Source organism: Lathyrus oleraceus, chromosome 4 (assembly GCF_024323335.1).
Source record: "Lathyrus oleraceus cultivar Zhongwan6 chromosome 4, CAAS_Psat_ZW6_1.0, whole genome shotgun sequence".
Taxonomy (NCBI): domain Eukaryota; kingdom Viridiplantae; phylum Streptophyta; class Magnoliopsida; order Fabales; family Fabaceae; genus Lathyrus; species Lathyrus oleraceus.
In genome coordinates, this window is record NC_066582.1 from 247,688,219 (window position 1) to 247,702,062 (window position 13,844).

Consider the following 13,844-nt stretch of genomic DNA (forward strand, 5'->3'; position numbering starts at 1 on the left):
ATGATGTTTGGTTTTGATTTATTTCTTTGTAAAGAATCATCGTACCCTTTTTTGCATGGATGATCTTCTTGTAAGAAGACTCCTAATCTAGTTTGTGCGGATGATTTTCTAGTAAGAAAACTCCAATATGTTATATGGATAATCTTCTCGTAAGAAGCTCCCGTCTATTTTTTGTTTTGGATAAATTTTATGTTAAAAATCTCCAAAGTCTTTGATTGGATATATTTCTTATAAGAGATCCCCAGAATTGTCAAAAGTATTCTAAAAATGCCAGGTCATGTATGGACCTATTGATAAATTGTACTTTAGATGTTCCCAGTGTCTTTTCCCAGCAAATTGTCATCCCCAATGAGTCTCCACCCATTGCCTCTGACATTTCCTATGAAATACCGCTACCGTATTCTCATCATTCCCCACAGGTTTATCCATCATCCATCATAAAAATCACGCTAGGGTCCATCACATCCCCAACAAACCAGAAGAGGTCCTTCGATTCATAGCACGACATGTCATCACATATAGGGGCAAATTTTGGGTCTTTTGTATTTAAATACCTTTCACTTGTAATACCATGAGGATTATCATAACTCATGCCATCTGGTAAAGATATTTAAATAGGGGCAACTGTCACACCTTAAATTTTGCCCCACCTAAGATCGTCCATATGCATTTCAATTATTCGCATTCATTCAATCACATATATTCATTTGTATAAAGTTACCTGTATGATTCAATAGCATCTCATTTGTACTGTACGTCATGAGCACTTCATAAGATCTCACCTCCATACACATGTCGGAATTCATTAATCAAGGATTAGTTAATTTTTGTTTGTGCTATTTTGTTAAGATCAATGCGTATATTGTTATCATGCATACATCTTTCATTCTCACAATTTAGGGAGATTTGCTAATCTCATGCCGATTAAATTTACTATCTTTAATCAAAGACATACATTTTACCATTTGAGAAGTTAAGTCATATTGGTCTAAGTAATAAGGGAAAAATCTTTGGAGTGACCTTTTATTTTTATTTTATTTTATTATTTTTCTTTTTGCTTTTTTAATTTCAAAAAAATAGAAGGAGGCATGTTTAATAAAAAAATTCATGGAATTACAAGATTTTTGTGCATATTGAAAGGATTTTACATGATATGGATACATGAGGTAAAATGCCACACATCAAGTAAAAAAAAAAGCACCACGGAACTTGTCTTGTCTTCTTCTGCAATAGAGAGAAGCTGGAAGGAATTCCATTCTTGAACCTCAAAGGGTGTCACCACGTGAGATGGCTTGGAAAAAAAAATCAAATTTGCACTCTTCAAAAGGGAAAGAGGACAACCATCTTTCATTCGGCAGTGGTGTGAATACCTCGTATTGAGCTTTATCCTGTCCCACTTACAATTCCACCTATGGCATAATAGGCATGGCAGACTTGCACAAAACTGGAAAAACATAAAAAGGGATCTAAGAAAGCTTCCCATCTCCATTACAAAGAATATATTCCAGCAACCTCACAGCAAACATCTGTCAGTTATTATAAAAGATCAATAGTGAAGAAAAAGAAAAAGGTGGGGATCGAAAATTTTGAGATAAAAAATTTCCTCCATCGTATCAACAGAGAGAAATCCCAAGAAAAACAGTGACTAAAAATTTCCAAGTTGTGCTAAAAACCAACACTGCGTCAAAAAATCCAAAACTGCACCAAAGATCAACAAGATACAAAAAATTCCAAACAACATCAAAAAATCTCTAACGCGAGATTTCTTTCCAATGGGACAGATAATACGAAGGAAGATGGTACTCATAGGAAAATGAGGAAGGAGCAGACGAATAATCTTGAAATTGATAGCTTCCCGGAGTATCCGTTCGCGCTTGGTGTAGGTAAATCCACTTTACTTTCTCATGCTAATCTTACTGCTTTATCCTTTGTTACCAATGTTTTGAACCGTCATGACCGATACCGCGAAACCTCATAACAACGACAACTTGTAAACAAGGATAATATGTATGAGATCACCTCCATCTTTAATAACGATCTGATTCACCTAACCAATTGCAATGTTGCTATTGTCGATTTCTTTGCGCGATTGGAAAAAACGAGGCCATTTTTCCGATTTGTTTAAAACGACAGAGGAAATCGTTTATGCAGACACTTCTTGAAGCCGTGAGAGAACTCGGTCGTCACACCATGAAACCATGAGTGAAGTTTCGCATTCACCCTGCGAGAACGTGAGGATACAAAGAGGAAAGCCATGGTCGACGAGATTGAGACCGCTCGAAAGTCCGTGGCCGGCGTGTAGGAGTGTTTGGCGAAGGAGACGAAGCAAATGTGAGAGAGGCTTTGGCGTTTTGGTTCCTTCAACGTCGAAGAATAAAAATGGATGCGTGACTGCTAAGGCTTATGTTCCAGCGGCCAAGGTTTTATCAATTTGTTATGTTTCAGCCGGGTCGGTCGAGGTCCGACCCAGAACTCCCGGCCTGCGCCCTTGGAGATATTGTGCCTCCCTTTCATATTGATCCTCAATCATTGGCCCAATCACTTTTTTTTATTATCTTCCCCTTTAAAACCTTGTTTTGTATTATTGGGGGGAGATTTATCTCAATCAACCACTCCTGGTTCGGTGGGTGAGACTCCCTTTGTCTCCCAGGAGATCTTTGGTTTGATTCTTGGGTTGGGCATTTCATTCTTATTTTATTTAATTCCCTATTATTTTGTTTTATGTTTGTGATTTTTTAATTTAGGACAGTTCCCACTCCGTTTTAATTTTTTTTCAAAGCATTGTTTTCTTTTATTTTTTCTTTCTTATGCTAAAGAAAAAATCATTTTTAATCATATTGCTTCTATTTATTTATATTCAACTTGTTTTGGAGTCCTTGTATTGCCAAATCCCATTGAGGGTATCCATCCTACTCCCTTCGATTTCAAACTTTCACATTCCATCATCAATCAATTTCAGTTTCTTCAAACCATCTTCAACACAAGTAATTGTCAATAAAATCTGAAGAAAAAAATTACCCTGGATGGAATATCCAGTTGTAGTCCCGAATGCTAGGCCCAAGTTGTAAGAGCTTGCCGGCCATGAGTGTTTGTCTTCCCTTTAAAACATTTATAAATATCTAAACCTTTATTCAATAAAATCTAAATAAAAAGATTACCCTGGATGGAATATACAGTCGTAACCCCGGATATTAGACCCAAGTTGTAAGAGCTTGTAAGTCATAAGCATCCGTCTTCTCTTCAAAACACTCCAATATTCGAATCTTTTTCTCAATAAAATCTGAATAAAAAGATTACCCTGGATGGAATATCCAGTTATAGTCCCGAATGATAGGCCCAAGTTGTAAGAGCTTGCCTGCCATAAGTGTTTGTCTTCCTTTTAAAACACTTGTAAATATTCAAACTTCTTTTCTTAATAAAATTGAAAGAAAAAGATTACTTGGGTGAAAGGTCCAGACGTAGTCCCGAGTATTAGACCCGAGTTGTAAGAGCTTGCAAGTCATAAATACTCGTCTTTCAAACCCAAAAATACTTTCAACCAATCAAACTCTTTTGTTCGCCGTCGTGCGATCTTTAAAACCTTTTCATAAAAGAAAGACATCTTGTCTTAAGATGATGTAAATCAATGCTTTGTCCATAATTGTTGAGTTAAGATAAATGACGTTTTTCTGAATGTTGGTTTGTAAACCATTCGATGTGTGGTATACGTTTGATCCTCATCTGTTTTGGGTTAAATAATGTTTTTCATCGATTATTACAAGATAGTTTTCGCTAAAATCGACCAACAAACAAAATTTTCTACCCAGAACTACGTAAGCCTTGAGTTCTCTATTGAGATACGTAGGAGCAGGATTGCGAAATCTTGTCAGACCCATTAATAAAAAAAACTTAGGTTTAGCCCCCCCTGTTACAAAAATCCAAAACACTTTATCTTTTCTTTTGATCCCATTATTCTTTCCTTCATAATAGTTCGAGAAGCCTAACATTTCAAACTAACACTAACGCGCACAACTAACCTAATGGTTCCCGTTGAGTACAACGGACGTGAGGGGTGATAATACCTTCCCCTTGCGTAATCGACTCCCGAACCCTGATTTGGTTGCGACGACCATAATCATTGTCGTTCTTTCTTTGGTTTTATCGATATTTCCCCTTTCCTTTTTAGGAATAAATAGAGTTCGGTGGCGACTCTGTTCAGTCCATCATTGCGAGCGTGCAATTGCGCTTCGCTAGGTCGTGTTCTCATTTTTCGAGGTGCAGCAAATAGGTTAGAAGTTAGTATTGTTTTGTTTTTGCTTTTCATTCTTAGACATTATTTGGAGAATACTCAACCCACTTATCACAAGCATGGATCCTTGAACCAAAATATCTTCCAAAGGAAGGAAAAAAGGCCAAGTTTCCACACAATACCATGAAAGAGGGGAGACTTACAATCTCATTGACTAGAATGCTATGCCTTTTATGTCACAAATTTAGCGCTATGTTAAGCAATCGTAATTGGACTTATGTAGAAGTCACAGCTATTTGAGGTCGGGCAATAGAATTTTGGCTTTAATGCATATTAGAGACATAGTATTATGAACTATGCTCATGAAACATACCACACACAAAAAGAATATGCAAAAGGTGTGGCCTAATCTCATTCATACTCATGCTAATTTTTCAATCAACTAACTTTTGGACTTTGAGATATCATAGGCCAAATTAGATGAATGCATAAAGAAGGGGAATGAGATGAAGAGGGAGGGGAATAAATGAAATCTCAAATTGATCAAAGGAGGACTTTTACCAAATTAATATCATTCATTTTAGGAGATGGAATGTACACTCCATCAATCCCCTAAATCCAATGATATTAATTTGACAAAGTCAAATCAACCTTGATCAATGCCTAACAACAAGAGTCAAACATAAACAAGTCATCACAACTGGTCAACAAAATTATTTGGCATTTATTTCAATTAAAAATACTAAAATAATGCATTTAAATTAAATATGGTTTGTCAAATTCCTAAAACCTCATCAAAACACCAAATAAATGGCCATGAGATTTATCATAGGTCAAACAAGGTCAAAGGACCTTGAGAAAAAATTTCAGATTTTTTAAAGACTTAAAAGTATTTTTAAACAATTAAAAACAAATGCAAAATCAATTAAATCATGAAAAATATTAATAATGATCCAAAAAATAATTTTAATTCAGAATATGAAAGAGGAAAATATTTGAATTTTTTTGGTGAAACTCTCATATTTTTTGGATCAATATTAAAATTAATATGAATTAATGAAAATAAAGCAATTAAAATGAAATTCAAATAATTAGAAAAAACGTGGACCACTTGATCTCCCTCATTAATTGAGGTGGCAGATCAAGTGGCCACCAGCGCGTGTTCCATTGTGGTCTCTAGCCAACTGAGCAGCACGCGTGGTAATTAGAAACAACGCTCAGGATTAAAACAATTTAAATGGATCATGTGGTTGGAGACGTGCCAACACACAGCCGAAACTGTAGCTCCGGTCTTCTTCTCCGGTGGATCTCACCGGACTGGTCCACCTTCAACCATCACCAGAATAAAAAGGAGGACATGATCTGAAAGGAAAAATGGCGTAGATCACGAATATCACCTCGATTTTGACTAACTCCTCACATATAGAAAGATATGAGGAGTTGAAATTTGAGGTATGTCAACTGAGTTGCTTCGATTTGACCTCTAAGCAACTCAATCTTCTTGTCTACATTGGTAGGACTTCAGACAACCAAAGAATCAAGAGAATTGAGCAAGATAGAGAGAGAATCGAAGAGATGAAGTTTTCTGAAAATTACCTTCAATGTAGTGCAATTCTTGATGTTGCTTGCTCCAAACATGATCTGATCACACTTGAGAAGCTACTAGGAAGTGATTGACGAGGTTGCAAGGCTTTGGATCCTGGAGTTTTTGAATCTCCAACAGTTGGGATTCAAACTCAAGTTTCAAGTTAAAATTTATCAGGTTTTCCTTTGGAATGAGAGGGTTTCAATAGGGGGCAAAGCTGGCGCGCAAGGTTTGTTCAATTCTGAGCAGAAGGGGCTCTATTTATAGCTGCAGCAAGTGATAATTGCACCTTCAAATTCACTTTCCAAAATTGGTAATTGATGATGCATGGGTGCATGGGCGTGTACAGGCCCATGAGATCATTGCTCAATATCCACAAATGAGTGTGAGAGGGTCTGAAATCAACTTGGATTGCAAGGCAAGTGTGTGTGAAGATTTGATGTTTGACCTTTGCCAAATGATGATACCATGTTCATGCCATGCACAACCCTAGTAATTCTTGTCCAAAATGGATGAACTTGGAGTTTTTGGAAAGGTTAGATCAAGAGGAACAACTTTCATGTTCAACACTTTTCCATTTCGAGCTTGTATCATGATGAATTTTGAGGTGGAAGTTTGGAAATTTCAAGATGTTGAAATTTTTTCTAAGTGTCAAGCCATATATCTCAATATTCCACCTTGCTTAACTTTTTATGTGTGCTTCAAATGAGAACAGTGTCTTCATCAAAGTTGTAGATCTTTCAACGACCTTCAAAATTGTCACCAATTTCATGTCATTTGGATTTGAGATGATAGAGTTATGCATTTTTGAAGTTTGGAAAAATCACTTGTTCAATGGTATAAGTCAAAAGTGACCTATAATGTAGCCTCATATCACATGCTCATAAAAGTTGAATTAGCTCTCACTCCAAACATAAAAGTTGAAGTATACATCTTGAATTTGATTGTTCAACTTGGAAATCTTTCATCTCATAAAAATTGAGCAAGTTATGGCCTTGGGAAGTTGACTTTCAAATTAGGGTTTAGACAAAATGAACTATAATGTTTCAACATAGAAAATGATTTTCCAAGCAAAACTAGCTCTAGGTATCAACATTAAAGTTGTTTGGAATGTAATTTAGAGTAAGTTTTATCTTGGAATAATTTTCATATGGTGAAAATTGTAGGAGATAGGGTGTAAGGAGACCCAGTTTTGATTAGATGAATTCATCTGGCCAACCACCATCAACCAACTTGCTAACCTTCAATTATCTTGAATTTATAGGCTCATGGTAGATCATATATGCATAGGATGATGAATTTTGAAGTGCCCCTTGATAAATTTTATCAAATGGTGAGATAGCTTGTTGGAGAAGTTACTCAAGATACCTAGTCAAACTAGGGCTTCCAAGGCAAATCACCCTCAAACTCTTGAAGAAAACTTGATCAATATAGCATGTAGGAATCAATGGAACTAATGTATGATGCCCATAACCATTCTTGGATCAATTCATGATTGTGATTTTTGTCATGAGGGTCTCAAACCCTAGATATGAACTTGATATCTTTACAAAACCCCTTGCTGAAGATAGATTTGTGTTCATTTTGAAAAACTTATTTATGGATTTATGTCCAAAATGAAAATATGTATTTCAGAATGTTTATGTCTTCAGAATTCTAGATTATATTCTGAGAATGTTTTTGTTGACTTTGAAACATGAGCTTTCTGAAGTAAGGAATTTTTCATGAATCAGAGAGGTTCTGATCAGAAGCAATCTTATCAATTTGTCTTCCTGATTCTGAATGGTCGTTGCATTAAATGGTTGTCATATCGTTCTAAATGGTGACAAATGTCCCACTTTTTGAGCATGCATGATAAAAGCGTGATATATTGGGTTTCACAATTCTTGGAATTAGGTTAAACTCTTACACTCCCCCCTATGATTGTGTATTTCCATTTTGTCATCATTGCAATTTTTTTTATATAAATCCACTTCACTTACATTTTCACACTACGAACACAATACTCATACACTTCCATTTTTCAAACCTAAAACAACCTTCTTTGCAATTGCTCTTCATCTTCCTCATCTTCTTCAATGGATGCCCAATAACAACCAATTCAACAACAACTCTCCCTAAGTCGATCAATGGTTGGTGAAAACAATCCCATCATGGAAGGAATACTAGAATTAACTATACACACTCCTGCCAACGAGTTAATGGTGCTCTGCGAAACTATTGTAGACTTTAAGAACTTGAAAGACAATGCTTTTAATTTCTCTGAAACCCTAGAACTTCAATGTTGGAAAACCTTCTTTGAGAGACTAACTAGCCCTGTGTATCCAGTTTTGATGAAGCAATTTTAGGTGCATGCCACTACTGAAAAGGAAAAGATTACTTCCTATGTCATGAACATGAAGATTGTCATAACTGAAAAAACCATTGCTGATTTAATCTCTCATGATGGAAAAGGAAAAAGATTTCACAGTGCCAAGATTAATGCTAAAAGAGAAGTTGTTATCGCTCCTGTCATCTTTAAAGCTAAAACTAACTTTGAGGACGATAAAAGTCATAGTGCTAAGGATTTAACAGACAACCTAAGAGTTTGATTCAAAATAACTATCGGTTGCATTCATCACATGCCTAGCACCAACGATTATAAATATGTCAACACACGTCAGAAGTTCATGTTGTTATTTTTGGAGAAGGGTCTCAAGCTGGGACTTCCCTCTATCTTGTTCAAGTTCATGAGGGATTCTATCAGAGAATCCATAACTGGTGGATCTTCGAAGAAGAATAAAAGCAAGTTCATCCCCAATGGAAGACTGGTTTTTGACATTCTCGTTGAGAATGGTCTGGTAGATGACCTTCTGGTCAGTAGATTGACCAATGAACTAGTGAAGGATGCTGATAAGGTATTATGGGGGGAAGAATCTAAAGAGTATGGGTCTCATTTCTAGAAATGTAAGGCAAGTTTTCCTTCCTTCTAAGGATGATATTTGTGGAATGAGAACTCCCGTAGACAACTTTCCTATCTTCACTTAGATTGATGCTCCATAAGTTCTATTGTACTATCTGGCAAGCTGTTAGAAGGATGGAATTGACCCAATGGTGGATCCCTTCAATCTACCTGAAACCTATCATGATGTTCATGAGAAGAGGAAGAAGGAATCCGAAGGAGAAGGATCTTCAAGGCCTTATAAGAAGAAGCAGAAAGCCGATGTCTTTCTGGATGAAGACGAGGTGCCTCTCAGTGAGCGCCAGAAAGCCATGCTTTTGAAGGGTACTTCTGGAGTTGTTTAAAACTCTTCAAAAGCTTCTGACACTAAGTCTGGTAAGTTTCATGCATCTAGCACTCCGATTACTTCTAATTTTGTTATTTCCCAAAGGATCTTACCAATCCAACCTCCTCATACATCTCAACCCATTCCAGTCATTTCCAAAACCTCTAAAGCTAGTACTCCCATTATTTCTGAACCTATTTTACTTCAACCACCTCCTAAACCAACCACTATAAAACCTACTAAAGAAACTCCTATAGTTTCTGAACCTTTGTCACAATAACAACAACAATAACATATACCATCACCACCATCTCCTTCACAGTTACAAATTTCACCCATTCCACCACCATGTGTTTCTTCTCCCCAACCAATGAATAGAATTTCACAACTCCTATAACATCCCCTTTGGGAGTTTCTGACGACCATGTGTCTGAAGGCACTCCTGAAGGTATGTTCAACTACGAAACTAAACCAGTCCTCTCCAACCCTGAATCACCTCTCATCACTACTCCATATGTTTTTGGTCCTGACTTTGATGAATAAAAAATTCAACTTATTGTTAGCTACCCTAAACCACTAAAACCATATCCCAACATTATTAAGATTTTGAGGAAGTTTGAATCAAAATCCATAAGCCATCTGCATGAAGCAATGAGAATCAGTCGTTCTTCGACAAATTCAGTTGAAAGTGATTATGCTTGGGAAGCCTATAAAAGATGGATAAATTCCATGATCTATGGGCTGAAGAATTTCGGGTACAAAGTTTCTAAAAGAAACTTCCTTTTTGGGTTTATTCCCTTAATGGAAATCTGGAAGTTACGAAATTCCCAATTATGTCTTCCTGCTCCAGAAGTTAAGGAAGTTGCGGAAGAAGTTGTTGTTTCAGGAAGTTATGGTCGTTCAGGATCCTATGGTTGGTTCTGGTCATCAAGATTGTATCATGGAAGAAGCTATTGTTCAGATTGTTGTTTCTGAAACTCAACAAGTTGGAGTTTATGTTTCTCAATCTTCTGTTGGAACTTCATCTGGAGAAATTCCAGTTGGACTTCTGAAGACCACTGAGTAAATAAAGAATGATAATGCGCTGGTCAAAGAGCGTATGGACAAACAGGACTTGTTGTTTCAACTTATTCTATCCAGACTTCCTCTACCTCCTCCTCAAAACCCTAGCCCTTTTTTTAATGTTTTTTTTACTAGTTGTATCTTTTCTGCCTTTGTGTCTTAATAATGAAAATATTTTTGTATCTCTTGGTTTATTTTATTATTTTGTCTATGTCTTTTTGATTGATGATAAAGGGGGAGAAACATAACGTACCTAAAGGGAATATTCGTGTTTATTTTGATACCTAAATTCCTTAAGTAAGAACCCAAACATGGAATAATGTTTTATGCTAACAACTACTTCGAAAAGAGTTTGTTAAATGCTTTGCAAGATTATATTTCAAGAATCAGAATGGTTATAATCAAACATCAGAAGTTGTCATGAAGTTTCAAGATCAGAATATAAGTTACCAATTTCTGATGAAATGGTCTTTTATCTGAGTCTGTACAACCTTCATGATGATGATTGAGAATCAGATTCAAGGAACTAATATTCATGTTTTGAACCTAGGACATTGAGTACTAAGCATCAACGCACTTATGATAATTCTTTCTGAAAACCGTGACTTTGGCATCCAGCTATAAGGAAAAGTTTCCTCCATAGTAATCAGACTTGAAAAGTCAAGGTTCTTTTAAGAAGATAACCAACTCTAAAGTTTATTCAAAAGAAATTAACAAAGCTTTTGAAGTGAAGCTTATCAGAATGTTGACGTTATCAAACTAGCACTCTGGACAACATCAATCAACTTCTGAAGATAAACCAGATTCTGACTGAAAATTTACTCTGGTACTTTAAAAAGGTTAATCAGGAAAGTGTTCTTTCATTCTGATTTTATAGGATTATACATCTCATGGGGAGCTTTATGCTTCTGTAAGATGTATTCTTCAGTGATTACCCTGTACAAAATTGTTCATCAAAGTACATATTTTGTCATCATCAAAAAGGGGGAGATTGTTAGAACACAATTTGGTTCTGCATCTATACCTTGAGTTTTGATGATAACAATTTTGTATTTGTGTGAGAACAATTTTGGTACCCTAATGGTTTGTTATTGTGTAACTTTAACAACCAGTTTTGATTATGAATATATGACGTGCAACATCATCAGTTTCTGAATAATGTGTTCCAAATTTGCTTCTACGCCAACTATTAGAAGTTTTGAAATATGTCCAATATTGCTGCTGCAATGATCTTTTTGCTTATGTGCTGATTCACTCTTGAGAAGCTTTTGAGGAGACATTATGTTACTACTGCAATGTTCTCTCATTCATGCTTCTGGACGCGACTCTAATCACCAAACTTCTGAAGAATGACAAGCTTCTGAAGTTGTGTTGTGGAACTAAAGATTCTAAAGATCTCAAGCCAAACGATTGAAGTTATCAAGGTTCTGACTGAAGATTATGAAAACTCTAAAGATTATGAAGATCTCAAGCCAGACTACTGACACTGTCAAGGTTCTAACAAAAGATTATGAAGTTTCTGAATCCAGTTTTATGTTTCTTCATTTCATGCTTCATCAACTTTCATCATAAGCCAATGAACTTGAAGATAAGATCAAATGGGAACATGATCAAATAGTAAATAGTAAAAATCAAACATCATTTCCACTACCTGATTTTGTGGGCCAAGACAGTACTATACATCACACTTGTCACTGATTTTGTAGACGAATGACAATACGCATTATCACTCCTTTCCCATCCAACAGTGGACAACCGCTCTATGAGATTTTCCCCTTTTTCCCTCCAACGCTCTTCTTCTTATGCTATATAAGTGAGACTTGGAGACTTGAAGAAAACTCCAGTGACACAATATTTTGACAAGTCTTTTTTATTTGTGAAAAGCTATTAATTGTTTATACACAATTTTTCTTTAAGTGTTTATTATTCATTTTTGTAAAATCTGCTTGTAAAGAAGCATCTTTTAATACACAAAATATTATTCAAACTGTTTGTTTGATTCCTTTAGGAGGTTATCCTTGAGAAGACAAATAAGGTTGTTCTTTGTGAGTCCTTAAGAAGACTAGGGTATAGTTTGATCCTTGAGAAGACAAAGAAGGTTATTCTTTGTGATTATTGTAATCTGTTGATTATAGTGGATTAAGTCCTTGTGTATAAGGAAAAATCACCTTGGCGGGTGGACTGAAGTAACTTTGAGTTTCAAGTGAACCATGATAAAAATACTTGTATTTTTATCTCTTTATTATTAACTTGTTCGTTGTGTTCTTATTCTGGAAAAAGCTTTTGCTTGTAAAACCCAATTCAAATCCCCCTTTCTTGTGTTATTCACACCTTCACCTAAGTCTTGTAGGAACATATCTAAGATCATCTATAAGGGGATTTGAAATTTCTATACACAAATACCGCTTTATGAGAATCCTTGAGTTTGCCTTTGAAGGTATGACCTTTACTCTTGACAGATAAACCGACTTCAAGAACTTTAAACATTCCACAGTCATAAACCACATGGTAATTAACTCTATGGAGAGGAAAATAACGCCTTTCAAAGTCCCTCACCTAAAACCAAATATTAAAATCTTTCCCTACCTTCTCACTAGATTCATATTTCCTAGAATAATAACTATACTTACGTGATCATGAGAGATGTGTTACGCTTATGACTCCTAACCCAAGAAATACCAACTAATTTGGTAGATAGCATATTAAACTACATAATCCAATACTGAGTATATGAACCAATTGAGGACGAGAGCACCAAGAGTGATACAATTTCCAAGCTTTGCCAAAATATAGCCGAGTATATGAATAAATTCATATAAAGAAATGATGGAACACATGGCATAGAATAATCTATTTTATGTGATTTCATTTGCTTTCTGTTATTTCCTGCTTTTTTTTCCACAAAGTTTTAATTCATCACTTTCCTTCTCGTACCTGTACTTTGAACTCATCTTTTTCCGTATTTTAAATTCAGCATTTCCCTTCTATATTTTGGATTCTCAAATAATAATGAGTGTGTGTTTCCCTTTTCAAAATGTCTAAATTTCCCTTGTTTGCATATTTATTTTTCGTTATGCATTTTTACCCGCTTTTTTGATTTTGACAAAGGGAAGAAATATACTCTCAGAGAGAGTAAGGTATACTCTCTATCTAACTAAGGGAGAGTTTATAAATCCAAATATATCTATATTGTTTCTTTTAACACCTCCCATAAGAGATACGTTGTCGTCATAAAAAATGGGGAGAATGTGAAACCTTGTTTTACAGGTGATATGCTTTAAACAAGAACATCAACTTTTGATGATGACAACTAAAGTATTATGATAAGTCAAGCAAGAACGATTAAACGAATAAAGATGCAAACCTATCTTTAGGGTTTGATAAACTCGATGATCCGATGATGGCAAACAAAGAATGCAACTAAAGCCTCAACTCAAGCCACTTAAGCACGTGTCAACATAAAAAGAAGTATTTGAAAAAAGCTTGAAGTAATATTTGATGCTCTCCTGACTTAGAAGTGATCTCCTTTTATAGTAATGAGTGAACTATTGTAATACAAAAGAACTTTATCATAAAAGTATAAGGCTAAAGCATACACACATACTAAAATATTTTTCAAACTATTTTATCAAAGAAAAATCTTCAAAAGTGTATTGAAGTTGTACCAGATAACTTGGGAGCTGTTAAAATATCTAGAGGGAAA